The following is an 18,421-nucleotide window of genomic DNA, read 5'->3' on the forward strand; positions in this document are numbered from 1 at the left end:
AGAAGGCCAGGGTGCACTGCATAGCCATGCATGTGGAAGCCAACTGATGGCTCGTGGGCATGAGGCTGCAAGCTATGGCACGTTGCTGCTGCATAAGGCCCAGGTGAACAGCTGTGATGTCCTGCAGCCTCCTACAAGACTCACACAGGATGACAGGCAGGACCTGCCACAGCTCCTGGGTCTCCCTGCTTGGGCATGGGCAGTGGGACACCATGGGACACAGTGCCATGGGACACCATGGCACTGTATGTACAGTAGGGCTGTGCAAAATTTTGATGGCCATTTTGTTTTGACACTGTTTTGACTCATTTTGAGGTTGAAACAGCAACGTCAAAATGAAATAGGCTGTTGAAATAGCCTCGAAACAAAATGAGGTTAGTCAAAACATTTCAAAAGTCAAAACTTTTCACCCATAGCGCTGGGTATGGGAAGTCAGTCCAGCTGGGCTAACTTCCCATCCCCAGCACAAGATCTGGCAGGGGGTGGGAAGGCAGCCCAGGTGGGCTGCCCCTCCCCTACCCCTATGCTAGATCACACCCAGGGTGCGAAGGCAGCCCATTTGAGCTGACTTCCCATCCCCAGAGAAACATTGAAACAGCATCAAAACAGCCTTTCTGTTTCAATGAAATGGAATGGAACAGCTGTTTTGAATGGAAATTAAATTCAAAATGGAACACTGTTCCATCAAACCGTCAAAACTTAAGGTGAAACGGAACAGTGCCATTTTGCATAGCCCTAGTGTACAGGCCAGGACATGGAGGCATAAGCAAGTCATGACAGCAAGAGATTGGCGATGTGGTGGCTTGTGCCCAGAAGCCAATCAGGGGTGACTCGCCTGTTCGGCTCCATTTGGGAGACTTTGGAATTCTAGGGAGCCTGCAGAGCATGTTGGAAGGTATACAAAAGCACCCTCCACCTGCTGGCCTTGGCCAGTCAAGGCAGGTTCTGAACTCTCCCCCTCCACCAAAGGACTAATATCTGTTCTATTCACTCCTGATTTATCCTTGGGCAACACTTCCACCACAGGTTTCTTGACCACCTGTACTTAGCCTAAAGCACTATGCTAGGAAATCAGAGAGATCCAGGTTCAGCCTCCTTCAATGCAAAGGTAGCCAAGAACCTGTGTCTTCTACTTCCTGGGTGATGACCCTGAGCATTCAGCTGTTAGAGTTAAAACATGGGAGGCCCTGCCACCTCCTCCTTGCCACTTTTTCTCAGGTACATGCATATATAGCTACATTCATGCTCAGCTAGTGCACCGTTTACTGCATTTGTATCAACAGTGCAGGTCTAATAGAACTGTAACCTGTGCAAAACCACCACTTGCAGAGCTAGGAAATGTATTTAGGTATATAAAGGCTGTATCTACACATGCCATTAAGTTTACATAATAAAATCTGGCATAGTTTGTGCCAGAGTCAGCTGCTCTTGGGCACAGTCTCTACATGTGTGACTGGGGCCACAGCAGTTTGAGCTAGGACTGAGCAGTCCTGGCCTGGCAGGGGCCCTGGGGGTTCAACCTTGGGCTTTGGGTGGCAGCATCAGGTGGCAGAGGAGCTGGGTAGAGCATGATGGTGCTAGACTGTAGGACCAGGTGGCAGATAGCCCCCACACTTCAGCACCTTCATGTCCCAGCCAGCCCCTGTCACCATCTTCACATGCGTTTCAGAGGAGTTAAGTGCTCCACCATAAGATAGGACTGTCCCTGACAGTGCTATCTTACAGCAGAGTTAATTAATTTACTGCACCCTAATACCAGCACAAGTGAAGATGGTGACATTTTACTGCAGAGCTAATTAGGCAACTGCAGAAAAGCACACATATAGATGTACCCAAAGTGAATAAGAATTCCACCCAAAGGACTTTATCATTTACCAGTGTGGACAGGTATTTTCTACTAACCTTGGCAAATTATTTCATGTACACTATGAAAAGATTCTATAGATACAAGTTGCCCACCCGGAGTAGTGTGGAAACTCTTCTCCCTCCTTCCCCACCACATTTTTATATTTTAACCCTTATATTCATAATGGTGAATTTAAGTGCATGTTTCAAGATTCATTAAAGAAATTATAAATGTTTTTTAGCAATAATTGTTGGTAATAACAATAATACTCAAAAAGGTCTTAAGAAAAGGTTGTTCACTGAAGGGAAAACAGAAAATTTAACTTGTGTTGTACAAAGGCTAATCTTTCTGGCTGTTCTAAATCTTCTTAGTTCATAAGTAGAGCACATGGGGAAATGGGTATGGAAATGGTAGGATTATGATTAATCTTAAGGCAGAACACTTACGCCAAAAAGTTGTTCTTGTTATGAGAGAGAGATTTCTAGGTTTTTTGGCTTCAGAATGTTAAATAATTACCAATGGGAGAGGAAAAAGAACAGATATTTGGATAGAGCTATGAAAAATCAGATGGCAGTGAAGAAAACAATAGCGGGTCTCTGGCGCAGGACTTGCCAAAATCCCAGAGAGAGACCAAGGGACTTTTACAACTGCTTCCTATTTGAAAATAACACTGCAAATTGAAAAAGAAAATGGTCCTTCCAAAGACCATTTCCTCTAATTAAAAAAAAATGCATGTTGGCTTAATTCCCAACAGATATTTCTTTGTGAATGTTATGAAAACAAAGGCTTGTCAGGGTAGTTATGGAAGAGCAGAAAACCATGAAGAAATAGAGCTGATATCATTACTTCCTTTAGAAAAATATCCGCCTCCTCCACACCATCCTTTTCTTTACTACATAAAGGTATAACAGTCAAAGTGCTCTTTAGAGCCTTACAATTTAGTATTGCAGCAAGTAAATTACCATTATGTATGCACAGAACCTTTGAATGAATGCTTACAGACATGGAAGGAGCCTGCCTGGTAAAGGACAGCAGAAGCTTTTATAACACCTGTGAGGGTGTAGGTGGACAAAACAAAGTAATAAAGTCAAAGGGAAGCTCAGAAAACCAGAGTTATGAAATGAGAACTAAAATAGTGAAGCAAGGAATATGTACTTTCAAACAATGGACAAAGATCAATGAAATATTTTAATAGCAACAACCAGAGCACCAGAAATGACATGGACAATGATTTTAATGTTGTTGGGGGCAGAAGCCATGAGACTTATAAAGTCCTTGAGTAAGGAGAAGGTAAATGTCCAGGAAAGCTGGAGTGGATAGCCTTTACTTATCAGAATTGCTTGTCAAGGTTTCATGAAACAGACTGAAAGATCAGAGGACATGTTCTGCTGCAACTCATGAATATAGGAGAACCAGGGGAAGTAACAGTGTGCCTGGCCTCCTTTACCCAGTCAACTTCAGAGGCTCAGAAAGAATTTTTATTGAAAAGAAGAAGAAAAATAATTGGAAAAAAGGGACAGAAGTGTTAGTGCTTTTCCTTTGCTGCCTCCTCCTGCATTCCTTGGTTGCTCTTAAAAACATCTCACAAAAAAAAGGTTAATGTCCACTTCAATACCTCTGCCCCTGGGAGCACACAAGCAATTACCATATTTACTTAAATATAAATGCATACCTGAATATAAGACAACCCTGCAATAATTCAATTCTTTTTATGGAAAATTAATAAATTTGTTATAATTTTCCAGGTATAGAATCTAGTTATCGGAGTTTTTCATTGAATTTTCTTTGAATTGATGCATTTTAATTTTTTTTTTTAAATGGTTGCAAGTTTTAGCACAGGTACTCCATAAACACACTTTTAAGTAGCACCTGCTTAACCCTGGTTTGTACCAATTTACATATAGTACAAATTAAATTATGCATAATATAAATCCAAAGCCAAAAGGCTCATGATTTACCACATAGCTGATGGACCCCATCAGAGTCAACAAGTGTTTCAAGTCATGGTGACCACACAGCTCAGCCACTACTCAGGATATTTGTCCTCCAGATACCTCCAGAAAGGATCCATTTTCCCCCACTCATGAACAGAGCCAGATGTTCTTGTTACAAGTCCCGAGATCCTCTAAAAAGTATATGCAGATGAGGTGCAGGACAACCTGGTCTGAATCCACCTCATGGAGAGTAACACCAAACTTATCATATGACTGAGAGAATAGACTGAGAGAAAGATCCTGGGAGAACTGTTTGGAGCCCCATTTGGCAATCTTTGCCCAAAATTAAGGCTGATGAAGAAACATGAAGCCCCTAGACATGCAGGGCTAGGGCTGCCTCTCCCTTGGAACTGCATAACAGGTATGGTCCTCTCACCCTGCACAAGGAGGGTCTAATGGAGATACCAGAGGAGGAGGTGGCTTGTCAGTGAATTGCCACCCCCAAGAGGAGACATGGAGAGGGGGGCGGACTCCCTCCTGTGGGGCACTGAGGGACCCATCTGCCATCCAGACCCCCTAACCCATGAGGTCTGCTGCCTCCCTGGAGCCTGCATCTGGGATGTTGCAGAGAGGATCCCTAGGCTTGTCCACCTCTCCAACCACTACTCCATGCTCCTCATCCACATGGGCACAAATGATACAGCCAGAAGTAATCCAGATGGGTCTGGGGGCTCTGAGGGCTGGGCTCAAGGGGTTGGGGGTTCTCAGGTAGTCTTTTCCTCTGTGCTCCCAGTTGCAGGCCATGGACCTAAAAGAGAAGGATGCATCAAAGTAGTAAACCGACAACTCCAGTGGTGGTGCTACCGGGCAGGCTTTGGTTTCTTCAACTACAGCACACACTTCAGGGAGACAGGACTCCTGGGAAGGGATGATATCCACCTCACATGGAGAGGTAAGTCCCTGCTCTCAGCCAGGATGGCTGATCTTCTAGATAGGGCTTTGAACTAAGATTGTCAGGGGGTGGGGAAACACTGACTGGAGCATGCCTGGGGACTGGCACACAAGAAAGCTCCAAAGTTGGGAACAATAGCAGTGCCACTTTTGCAAGAGCTGAGGGAATGGTTCTCCCTCAAAGTGACAGGAAATCAAGGGTCTCAATTAGAGGACTCAGGTGCCTGTACAGTAATGCCAGGAGCATGGGGAAAAGGCATGAGGAGCTAGCCCTCCTACTATCCAGTGGGCATTACAGAGACCTGGTGAGACACCTCACATGACTAGAATATAGCCATAGGGGGCTGCACCCTGCACAGAAGGGACTGAATAGGAAAGAAAGGTGGAGGTGTAGCTCTTTATGAAAGGGAGCAGTACATCTCCTTGGAGGCTGACATTGGCTCCAAAGAAGAGCAGCTCCAAACCCTTTGGGTCAACCTACAGAGGGGGCATAGTGAGAGAGACCTAATTGTAGGTGTATTCTACAGACCACGAAACCAGGGGGAGGACCTTGATCTGGAGTTCTCTTGAAAACTGACAGAGGCCGCATGCACATGGGACATGGTTGTCATGGGTGACTTCAATTACCCAGACATCTCTTGGGAAGAACATTCAACTAAGTCAGATTGGTTGTGTTGATTCCTGACCTGTATCAAAGAGCTCTACCTGATTCAGGAAGTGCACGGGCCAGCCAGAGGTACTGCTGTCCTAGATTTGGTCATGGCCAAAGGAGATGATCCAGTGAGTGGCTTGAATATAGAAGGTAGCCTGGGCAACAGTGGCCATGAAACCATCACGTTCGCTGTCCATCACAAGGTGGGCAAATCAGCTAGCACGGTTGAAGTTCTGGACTTCAAAAAGGTGAATTTCAATAGGCTCAGGGCAATAGTAGGGGAAACACTGCAGGACCAGGGACCGAAGGTGAAAGGAGTGCATGAAGAGTAGTAGTTCCTCAAGGACATGATCCTTGAGGCACAAAAGAAGTCCGCTGTCATGTGGAGGAATGGTAGCAGAAGGGCTGGTAAGCCCTCTTGACTTAATAGGAATATCATGGTCTTCTTGAAAAAGAAGAAGAGACATAAAAACAATGGAAGCTTGGGACAATCCTCAAGGAGGACTATGCCACAATGGCCTGCACTTGTAGGGAGAAAGCAGTGACTGAATTTAAACTAGCAACAGAAATCAAGGACAATAAGAAGACCTTCTTTAGGTGTATAGGGAACAAGAGGAAAACAAATGGAAGCATGGGACCACTGGTTAACAACTCAGGGTAACTCAGGACAGCTGGTTACTGACACTCAGGAGAAAACTGAACTCCTGAATGACTACTTTGCTTCAGTATTTCACCAGACTAAGAGGAAAATCATACTAGATAAGGGTCAGAATGGGCATGGTGGGAATGAATGCTTTCCTACTGTTGACATTGAGCTGGTGCATGATCAGTTTAAAAAGTTAGACATTTATAAGTCAGCAGGACAGGATGAACTTCATCTAAGAGTGCTGAAGGAGCTGGATGAAATCATCATGGGTCCTCTGGCAGAACTCTTCCAAAACTCATGGCACTCAGGGGTGGTCCCTGAAGACTGAAAGAGGGCCAATGTTGTGCCAATCTTCAAGAAGGGGAAGAGAGAGGACCTGGGCAAATATAGGCCAATTAGCCCAACTACTATCCCAGGGAAAATCCTGGGAAAATTAATTAAGGAGTCTATGTGTGATACGCTTGCAGAAAGTAGGATTCTGAATGACAGCCAGCATGGCTTCATCACGGGCAGATCCTGTCTTACCAAACTCATCTCCTTCTATGACCAGGTAACTTGTCACCTGGATGAGAGAGAGGAGGTTGACATTGACATCTAGATGGGAGAGAGGAGGTCGACAAACTTTCAAAAGGCCTTTGGACTTGTATCCCATGATGTTCTCACAGGAAAATATTCTCACTATGAAAATTGGAGGATTGTGGGCTTAACTGCTTGACAGTTAGATGTCAAGGGAAGCTGGCTGTGGGGTAGGACCCAGAGGGTACGCATGTAGTTTCCCCAGGTCCTTCTTCCCTTTCTTAAAGATGGGCACTATATTTGCCCTTTTCCAATCATCCAGGACCTCTTCCAATTGCCATGAATTTTCACAGATGAAGGCCAATGGCTCTGGAGTCACATTGACCAACTCCCTCAACACTGCTGGGTGCATCCATCCAGCCCCATGGAGTTGTACATGTCCAGCTTTTCTAAATAGTCCCTAACCTGTTCTTTTGTCACTATTGGATGCTTACCTGAGCTGCCAGGTGCAGTAGTCTGGGAGCTGACCTTGCCTATGAAGACTGAAATGGAAAAGGCATTGAGTACTTCAGCCTTTTCTATATCCTCTGTCACTAGGTAGCCTCCCCCATTTAGTAAGGAATGAACACTTTCCCTGATCTGCCTCTTGTTGCTGACATACTTGAAGAAACCCTTCTTGTTAGCTTTCACATTCCTTGTTAGTTGCTAATCCAGTTCAGCTTTGGCCTTCCTGATTTCATCCCTGCATGCCCAAGTAATACTTTTATAATTCTCTCTAGTTGTTGGTCCAAGTCTCTACTTCTTGTAAGCTTTCTTTTTGTGTTTTAGCTCACTGAAGAGTTCCCAGGTCAGAGAGGGGATAGTTTTATGCAGACAAGCAGCCTTTATTTTGTGATGGTACTCTTGTTTGAGTTGCAAGCCTTGAGCCCTGCTGGTGCCAGGCCCAAGGCCTACTCTATGAACTAGTAACCCAGAGCAGGGCTGAGCAAGAGAAAAGGGCTACCTGGGGAGTCCAAGAGCCCAGGAGCTCAGAGAGTGGGACCAGAGAGTCCAGGAGCCCAGAGAGAGAGGGCTAAATGACCCAGAGGGTCCGAGAGGCAAGAGACGGGTTGAGAGGCCAGAGAGGAGCTACGTATGGAAACAGGGAGTCAAGGAGCCTGAAGAGGGGATGAGAATCATAGAATCATAGAAGTAGGGTTGGAAGGGACCTTGTAGATCTTCAAGTCCGACCCCCTGCCAGGTAGGCATCGAGCCGCTTCTTAAAGACCCCCAGGGTAGGAGCCAGCACCACTTCCCTTGGAAGTTGGTTCCAGAGCCTAGCCACCCTGACTGTGAAGTACTTCTTACAGATGTCTAATCTAAACCTACTTTCCAACAACTTGTGGCCGATATTCTTTGTTATCCCGGGGGGCGCTAGGGGAAACAAGGTCTCCCCCAAACCCTTCTGGTCCCCCCCAGTGAGTTTATAAATGGTCACAAGGTCCCCCCTCAGCCTTCTCTTGTGAAGGCTGAACAGGTTCAGGTCCCATAGCTCTCATTGTAGGGTCTGCCCTGCTGTCCCCGGATAATGCAGGTGGCCCTCCTCTGGACCCTCTCAATGTTGTCCACATCCCTCTTGAAGTGGGGTGCCCAGAACTGGACACAATACTCCAGCTGTGGCCTGACCAGTGTCGCGTAGAGGGGGAGGATCACCTCCTTGGCCCTACTTGAGATGCACCTATGGATGCACGATAGGGTCCGGTTAGCCCTGCCGACCGTGACCTCGCATTGTCAGCCCATGTTCATCTTGGAGGCAATGATGACTCCAAGATCCCTTTCTGCCTCCATGGTCTCAAGAAGGGAGTTTCCCATCTTATAAGTGTGCTGCCAGTTACTACTGCCCAAGTCCAGTACCCTGCACTTGTCCATATTGAAATGCATCCTGTTTTTGTTAGCCCACCCTTGCAACCTATCCAGGTCTTTCTTCAGTCTTTCCCTCCCTACTAGCGTACCCACCTCACCCCAAATGAGTGTGGGACCAGAGCCCAGAGAGGGGCTGAGTGTGGGACCAGAAGGGTCCAGGAGCCCAGATGGGCTAAGCATGGTAGTAGAGGGATCAGGAGGCTGGAGGGGGCTGAGCATGGAACCAGAGCCCAGAGGGGGTCTGACCACAGACTGTCAGACCAAAAAGTTCTACAAACCCAGAGAAGGGCTGTGTGGGACCAGGGGGTCAAGGAGCCCAGACAGGGGTTAAGTGTGAGACCAAGGGGTCTGAGTGCCCCAAGATGGTCTGAGTGAGGGACCAGGGGGTTCAAGAGCCCAAGGGGACTAAGTTTAGGACCTGAGGGTCCAATAGCCTTGAGTGGGGCTGAGAGTGTAGAGAACATTACTGAGTGATGATATCTGCAAGGCTTGGGCATTGGTGTAGGAGCAGACGGAGCCATGCATTTGGCCCATAAGACTATAGTGCCCTGAAGGGGTACAGACAGACTGAGTGGGCCTATTTATCTTGAGTACTGAGTAGATACTAGTGGGGTCTGGAAGTGATCAGCTGGTGACTCAAATGAACTAAGGCTTGCTCCAAGGCCCAAGGGCAACTTCTCTTCCATAATCTTTATAATAACAAGGTATGGCAGATGAATAATCCAGGGAGGGCTATCTTAATAAAAGGAGGACTATCTTAGATCTCAAGCCAGGAAGGAGCCAGATATCCACCAGGGAACATCGTAGCCACCCTTGAGGCCCAGTCCTACTATACTTGCTAATCTTTCTGCTCATCAGGATGGTTTGTTCCTTCCCCCTCCCCACCACATTAAGGCTTCTTTAAAATACAACCAGCTCTTCTAGACTCCCTTCCTGCTCAAATGGGCCTCTCAGGGGATCTTGCCCAGCAGTTCCCTGAGAAAGCTGAAATCTGCTTTTCTGAAGTTCAGGGTCCTTACCCTGCTGTTCTCCTTTCTTTTATTCCTCAGCATCCAGAAGTCAACCATCTCACAGTTGCTGCTGCTCAAGTTGTTATCCACTTCTACATTCCCTACCAATTCTTCCTTGTTTCTGAGCATTTGGGCAAGAAGAGCACAGCCCATAGTTGGCTGTTCCAATAGTTGCACCAAAAAGTCCCCAACACTCTCCAAAAACATATTGGATTGCCTGTGCACTGCTATGTTGCCCTCCCAGCAGATGTCAGGGTAATTGAAGTCCCCCATGAGAACCAGGGCCTGCAATTTGGAAATTCTTGCTAGTTGATTGATAAAAGCTTCATCCACCTCATCCTCCTTGTCTGGTGGTGTATAGCACACCCCAACGATGACACCCCCCCACCCCTTGTTGCTTTCCCCTCTGACCCTAGTCCAGAGATTTTCAACAGGCCTATCTCCAGTTTCATACTGGTGCTCTGAGAAATCATACAGCTCTTTTATGTAAAGCACAACTCTTCTTCCTCTTCTCCCCTGCCTGTCCTTCCTGAACAGTTTATATCCATTCATGACAGTGCTCCAGTCATGTGAGCTATCCCACCAAGTCTCTATTATTCCAATCATGTCATAGTTCTGGGATTGTGCAAGGACTTCCAATTCTTCCTGCTTGTTTTCCAGGCTTCATTTTTGTGTACAGGCACCTGAGGTAACTAGCTGATTGCCCTACTTTGTCAGGAAGAATGAAAAGGCCTTCCCTGTTTCCCATTCCAGCTTGTGCCTCCTCCAAGTCATGCTGCTGATAGTCTACCTCACTTGGAAGCAGATCTTCAGGAAATTGTTGACATCTTTACCTAGGCATACAATAAAATGGGACTGATGCTTAATATTCAGAAAAGTAAGGTCCATCATCAAGCTCTTAATGAGCTATCCCCAGCTCTGGTAATTCAGATTCATGGTAGGACTCTGGAAAACATTAAGTATTTCTTGCATCTTGGAAGCCATCTCTCGCAGAAGGCTGATATTGACAAAGAAATCTAACATTGCCTCAAATATGAAAGTGCAGCCTTCTGACACCTGAGGAAATGGGCATTCAAAGACCACAACATCAGATCCAAAACCAAGCTCATGGTTTACCAAGAAGTTGTGATCCCCACCTTACCATGGAACTGAGATGTGGACAATATACAGGAAACACCTCAAGTCATTGGAGAATGCAATCCACCATCATTGATGCCTGTGCAAGATCCTTTGAATCCAATGGGAAGATAGATGCACCAACATTAGCATCCTTTCACAAGCAAACACCATGAGTACTGAGGTGATGGTCATGCAACATCAACTTCACTGGGCCAACCACATCATCTGGATGTCCAACACCTGACTCCTAAACAAAGTTTTATTCTCCCAGCTCAGTCTAGGCATATGCTTAAGAAGAGGACAGAGGAAGCACTTCAAGGACATCCTCAAGGCCAACTTGTAAAAATGCAATAGTAACATCATCTCATCGAAAACTATTGCCCAAGCCTAGCCCAAATGGAGGAAGAGTCTGCTGAAAGGATTTCAGTGCTTTGAAACCTTATGAAGATAACAGGAGACATAAAATCAGAAGCAGCAGAAACAACATGTTGCAGACTGAAGCAAAAATCCAGAGCCACCCACCCCACATGGAAACATATGCCTAAGTTGCAAATAAGTCTGTTGATCCTGGATCAGTGTCAGCCATCATCAGACCCACAGATAAGATAATCATCCTTGACTGTGAGGGATTACTGAAGAAGGTCATTGTTAGTTGCATTTAATCAGCTTCCTAGTTGGTTTCCATTACTGAGCAAATGCTGCTTTTGGCAGCAGTTTAATGATAGACAATTTATTTAATGAGGTTTCTTTGTATGTGAATGTAAGACAAGGAACATTTTTCCCAGGCTGACTGGGGGGGAAACCTCATCTCATGTTTGAGTAAATACAGTATTTGTTATATGAAGATGTTAGGAGGAAGGAATGGGAAAGAACACTGCCCCAGAAAGGGCTCTCTCAATTTGCACTGTGAGTTGTATGGTCACTGGCTGGTTTCATAATAGAGGAACCTCAAAGATAATGTTAAAACAATGTTGTTCCTGCCTCTGTTCAATGACCTGCTCTCACGCCACCTCGGCACAGATGCCTGGTCTTGTGCGCCAAGTAGCCTAGTGTGAACTCCAGAGAGGTCCTTGATCACTTCTAGAGAAGCCCTCAAAATTGCCTTCCATGACTTCAGATGGATCTTCAGTAAAGGGGGGGGTCCCCTTTGAGGATGCCTCCAGAGTTGTCACGTGTCTTGGTGGATGTCCACGGGGCTCCAACCTCCCCTACACCTCGGCCATACACCAACCTTCAAGACGAGCCTCAAGATCTTTTGCATCTAGCCCCTTTATGATGTCTTCCTCAGTTCCTATATTTCCTCCTTTGTGGATGGACACCTCGGGCTCTAACTAGACCCAGAGGGTCTGGGGACACTCTGCCTTTGGGGGTGTCCTTCTAATGCCCTGAGTGTTCTACGACAGATGCTGCCGATTGTCGCTACATTCACACGTTGTCCTTTGTCTTCAAATGGGGTCTCTAATCCCCCAAAACCCGGTAAGGTGTGCTGGGCTAACCTGCTCTAGGCAGGGTACTAAAATAGAACAGACCAAAGGGAAAAACACAAGAAGACACACACCGACAAAATCCCACACAACAGGAATAACCCAAAGTGAAGAAGGAAATAAAAAGAAAGGTCTGAGGAAGAAAAGAGGAATAAAGAAAAAGAGGAGGGGCAACCATGGAGTCGAGGATCCTCCTCTCCCCTCGCCCCAAATGCCCCTAAGCTAGCGTGTCCCCTGGGTTGGGACCTGTGCTTTCACCCCAGCTGGGGTTTATTTTGTCTCCTCCTGGATCCACCTCCACTTCGGAGTCTCACCGCCAGCTGCCTCCAGCAGGAGCTCCTTTGATGGCTCTTGCTGCCACTGCTGCCGGCCTCCCTACCAGCTCCTCTGATCCCCACTGGTCATCTCCGGTGTGGGGATCTCCCACATCCCCTGCTGCCACCACCGTTACTCTCTGCGCTGGCTCATCTCCTCCCTGCCATGACCGGACTCACTCAGCCCGGTAGTCCCTCACTGTTTCTCCTGCTCCCAGAATTCCTGCTCCCACGCTTTTGGGGATCACTTTTATCTTCACTGGGCAGCGTCTCTTGCTGACATCACCCAGCCCCAGCTGCAGATGGGTGCTGCTAATGAACCGCACCGGTGTCTCTTTGCATCCTGCAAACGGTGAGTTTTTTTCTATTTTTCCTGTCTTGGGCTTCTCTGCGGGCATGGTCTCCCACTGTCCTGTGCTTATGGCCCCATGACAAATGTAAAGACAAGATTCTGCTTGTGAGCTTTCCTCCTATCCTTTAACTGTAAAGTGACAATGGCAGAATGGGAATATGCATGTTTTGAAACAATTGTGGAAATTAGTTTCTTCAGCACGTCTCCTAATAGAGAGAGTGGAGGAACCATAAATACATTTGCATATAATTTAGAGAAAAAAGTTTAGTTTTTAAAATAGTAATAGGGTTACAATACATCTGGGTTTTTTCCAGACATATCCTTTTTTTTGGCCTCCAGTGCTGCATCAAGGCAGGTTTTTAAAATAAGAGCAAATGTCCAGGTTTTTTCTCTTCCTCTGCTTTCCCAGGCTGGCTGCATGGGGTTGGGAGCAGCAGGCAAGGTGATTGGCTGTCAGAGGTCATGTGCTCACTGCACAAACACCAGCAAGCCAGGTAAAAAGATACTGTGTGCGTGGGTGCGTGCATACATGCATGTGTGTGCGCATGCGTGGGCATAAGCGCAATGCAAGAGCTGCTTGGGCAGCAGGTCTGTGGGGGGCGGCAGGGGCTGCAGGTCAGGAGTAAGGGGCACTAGCAGGGCTGGGGGTCACAGGCTATGGATCAGGAGAGAGGAGGGGCTGGCAGGGATGGAAGGAACAGGGGCTTAGGAGTGAGAGAAAGAGGCACGACATGAATATATCACTGCCCCCCCCCACCCAGTCATATGTCTCTCCTCCCCCTCCCAGGTGTGCTATTTTTGATGCCGTAAATATGATAACCCTAAATAATAATGTTAGGAATGTAACAAAATGTGCACTCTGATGCATAGCAGCTTGAATGAATTGCCACAAATTATTTGGAAGATTCTATTTGCTTTTATTGCACCTGTGATGAAGTCATGAAAAGGATTAAATAAATTCCAGAATCCCCCTAGAGTGCTTCTACTGAAGCTGGCAAGATCAAGGGTCCACACCATGATAGATAATGAGTGAAAGACTGAAAAGGATCATTGAGGACATAATCTGAGAAATACATGAGCATTAATGCTATATGTAGTATTTGCAGTTGTCAGTGATTTGGTGCATTTGTGAAATATTTAAGGTCAGGTTTGTTTATCCTTTAAATATATTTATATGTTGTTTCTTAATACAAATATCACTTACAGTATTAAGAGGAGGTTGAGCAAGAATTATTTATATTTGTTCCAGTTATTTATACAAGAATATCAAGATCTGCATGTAAACCACTAGTGTATATATAAACCTCTCATATAATTTGAGAACATATTCTGCAGTAAAAAATTCTTGATGACAAATGAAATAATTTTTTTTCAGATCACTATGCAACTCAATTGTTTAAAATATCCTAGGGAAATTATGCCATGCAGGAATATTGATTATTTTTAGTATTCCAAATAGTTACATGTTTTACAATAACAAGTAAATTCATAGTCACACAGGTGTCCTTTTAGCCTACACAGAAGAGGACTCAGATACATGATGTTAAAAGCTAATGAGGGAGAGAATTGTGCTTCTGAGTCAGTTTCCTTCTTGCTGCACCCACATTTCTAGGAAGATACTGAAAACTCTACTGAGGAGTAGTATGGATAGAGAATAGATTTCTTCCAACACCGTACTGGCTGGAGTATTGCAGTTTGAAATCATGACTATCCATTCTCTATCCCAGCCCACCACTTCATTCCCACCAACTTTATAGGGAGTAGCATACCTATAAATAGGATGACCATAATTATTTTAGGGAAATCTGGAAGGGGGGCATGAGTGCGCATGAACATGTGTGTGTACACACACACACGTGTGGCATGAGTGCGCATGAACATATGTGTACACACACACACACGCACGTGTGGCAGCAGCCAGGGCTAGAGCAGCTGTGGGAAGCATGGTGCCTCTCTCACCAGATCTGGGGCTGTAGGTTGGAACCAGGGCCAGGGATGGGACACCAGCCAAGCTGAGGGCACTGCATGGGTTCTGTCTGACTCACAGCTCTGGCTCAGTTCTGGCACCTGCAACCTCATCCTGGCCATATACTACTAGGCCAGCAAGCACAGGAGCCCTGGCTTTGCAACCCCTCCTTGGTTAGGGCAAGGTGCAGCCAGGCTGTGCTGGGTTCTCTGTTTGGGGGTTAAAATGTGGCTGGCCTGGCACACAGCCAAGATGTGGCTACTGGTACCAGGATGAGGCCAGAGCTGTGAGTCAGCACAGGGCAGATGGAGCCTTGCCACCACCCTGGTCCTGGCCCCAGATCACAGCTCTGGCTCCAGTGACAAAGGTACCATGCTTCCCAATGTGTTCAGGACTATCCCAGCAAATCAGGGACAAATTGTCACCCTATCTATAAAGACTTTGAAGGTGGTCTCTTCAGGGATATTCCTCTACAGGGGAACAAGGTTAACATCTTACATATTGCACTGCCTTTTACATGTGCATAGGATCTGCCATGATTTGGTATAAATATTAGGGCTATGCGACACTTCGGTCACTGATTCAATTCAGTGGAGATTAATCCCAATTCAGCAGCCAAATCTCCAAATCCAAATTGAATCAGGAGACCCTATAATCCCTGTGAATTGAATCAGAACCCTCCAAATCAGTTCAGAGGGATTTGGAGAGATTTGACGATCTGGATACAGACACAGCTTAATATATTTTTTCTACATACCTCAAGGTACCGGGTGGCTCATGAACACTGAGATGCTGGGGTGGATGGAGCATCCCACGGGAGCACGGCAGGGGCGGTTCCCAACGCACTCGGTGGCGGACCTGGAAGCAGACCAGAAGCACTTCTGGTCCACTTCTGGGTCTGCTGCAGAGCATATGGGGGACTCTCCCCTGGCCCTCTGTCTTAGTGACTGGTACCTCCAGGGTCTGAGGGGGCACCCATGGTCCCCCTGTGACTGAACGCTGAGCCAGGACAGGTGGGGAGGGGCCCCTGTATGCTCCACGGTGGACCCAGAAGTCGACCAGAAGGAGTTCCAGTCCACTTCCGAGTCTGCCGCTAAGAACATGGGGGGGGATGCTCCTGTGGGATGCTCCATCCACCCCACCATCTCAGCATTCACAAACCACACCTGGTACCTTGAGGTATATAGAAAAAACATTTAAAGTTGTGTCTATGACCAAATCTCTGATTCTCCGAATCAGAATTGAATCTTCAGAATCAGGACAGTGATCCAAATCAATGAATTGAATCACTGTCCCTCAATTTGGGCTGAATCCAAATTGAATACAGACCACTCCGCACACCCCTAATAAATATACAATGACACACTCAAAGAGGGTAGGAAACAAACAGAAGGAAGGCAGGCTTCTTGACCACCTTAGGCAAGAGGCTTTATTCAGAGCGTTTCATAGTTGTTAGGGTCAGAAAGTACCTGAGCAGATCATGAAGTCCGACCCCCTGCCATGGGCAGAAATGAATGCTGGCATCAAATGACCCTAGCTAGGTGATTATCTAGCCTCCTTTTGAAGACCCCCAAGGTAGGAGTGAGCACCACTTCCCTTGCAAGTTGCTTCCAGATCCTAGCTGCCCTGACTGTGAAGTAGCACCTCCTGATGTCTAGCCTGAATCTACTGTCAGTCAACTTATGGCCATTATTCCTAGTTACTCCAATAGTGCTTGGAGGAACAGGGCTTCTTCCATTACCCACTGGTCCCCCCTGGTAAGTTTATAGACAGCCACCAGATCCCCTCTCAGCCTTCTCTTGTGGAGGCTGAACAGGTTCAGGTCCCATAGCCTATCCTCGTAGGGCCTCCCCTGCTGCCCCCTGACCATGCGAGTGGTCCTCCTCTGGACCCTCTCAATGTTGTCCACGTCCTTCCTGAAGTCCGGTGCCCAGAACTGGATGCAGTACTCCAACTGCGGCCTGACCAATGTTGTATAGAGGGGGAGGATCACCTCCTTGGGCTTGCTTGTGGTGCATCTGTGGGTGCATGACAAGGTGCGGTTAGCCTTACTGACCGCGTCCTCACATTAGTGGCCCTTGTTCATCTTGGAATCAGTAATGACTCCAAGATCCCTTTCTGCCTCTGTGCTGATGAGAAGGGAGTTCCCCAGTATTGAATCCCATCCTATTCTCATCCGTCCTGTCCCTCCCTTCTAGCATGCCAACCCTTTCCCCACATCTTAATGTCATCCGCAAAGCATTTCCCCTGGTAGGACTATGCACCTCCTGGGGTGGTGTAGGTCCTGTATCTCAGCAAGGAACCTTTGTGAGTGGTCAGACCTGGCTGACTGCTCCTCCCAGCAGATATCCAGGTAGTTTAGGTCACCCATGATGATCACATCCGTTGACTTAACTGCCTCCATGAGCTGACCTGAGAATTCTCAGTCCAGCTCTTCACCCTGGTTTAGTGGTCTATAGTTAACACCTACCATTAAATCCCTTTCCCCATGACCGCCTTGTATGCTTACCCAGAGCACTTCAGTCTGCCCCTCCTCTGACCCCATCCTGTTTGTTGAGGATGTGTATTGGTCTTTGACGTAGAGCACCACACTCCCGCCTTTCCTCCCTGTTCTATCCCACCTGTACAGTCTGTAGTCCCTAATGTTTACCACCCAATTGTGGGTTGAATCCCACCAGATTTCACTAAGCCCTACTATGTCCAGGTTTGTGCTAGCTAGCAGGAGGGCAAGTTCCTCCTGCTTGTTCCCCATACTACGAGCATTAATGTAGAGGCATTTAAGGCCTCCTATGGGTGCTTGCACCACCCGCTTGATCCTAAACCTATCTGGACCCCTGTCACTTACCTGGCTCCTTCTTGTGCTCCTCACCTGTCATGGCTGGGAAGTGTCCTTGTGTCCCCCTGTGGCCTCATCCCTTGGCGAAGCTAGTTTAAAGCATGTCATATGAGATCGGCCAACCTGGAAGAAAAGACATGCTTGCCTTTAGGGGAGAGATGATGCCCATCCCACCGAAGAATGCCCCCTGCACAGAAATGTGGCTCGTTGTCAAGGAACTGGAGGCCTGCCTGGTAGTACAAACTCCATGTGACCAGGAGTTGGCATCCTGGTATCCTCTTGTCAACAGGCCATGAAAGCATCCTCTTTTCAATGAGAGAAGGCATCCTCTTTTCAACGGGCCGTGAAATGCCACATGATAACTCCCCTACTATAATGTTCAGGCTCACTGTCCTAGCCGCCTGTGGAGGGTTCGGGATTGAGAGTATGGTGGGGATAGAAAGGTAAGAAAGGTTTATTAACTTAACAAAAACACAGCTATACGTAGTAACAAGATAAACAATGACAGACAAGAATAATTTGCATCAGCAACTTATCAGCAGTCCCCTCTGATGCCTGATGTATGACAAGTTTCTCTTTCCACAAAGCTCAGCAAAGTCAGGTGTCCCTGATCAGCGCTGTCCAAGAGGTACCGGGAAGGACCCTGGTATTTAGTCCTTGGGCTCCTCGAGATCCATGGGCCCGCTGATCCAGGTCAACAGTTAATTAATCCTTTTCACAGAACTGTATCTTCCTTGTGAATGATTTCCGGATGTTTCAGCCAATTTATAACTTCTGAACAGTGCTGATAACTTACAGCCACTCAGATTCTTTTTACTTCAACTGTCCTTAGACTGACCAATAGCAATACAAGCCTTGCATTCTTTTGATAAGGTTAATTTTAACTACACCAC

This window comes from Alligator mississippiensis, chromosome 2, assembly GCF_030867095.1.
Source record: "Alligator mississippiensis isolate rAllMis1 chromosome 2, rAllMis1, whole genome shotgun sequence".
NCBI lineage: Eukaryota > Metazoa > Chordata > Crocodylia > Alligatoridae > Alligator > Alligator mississippiensis.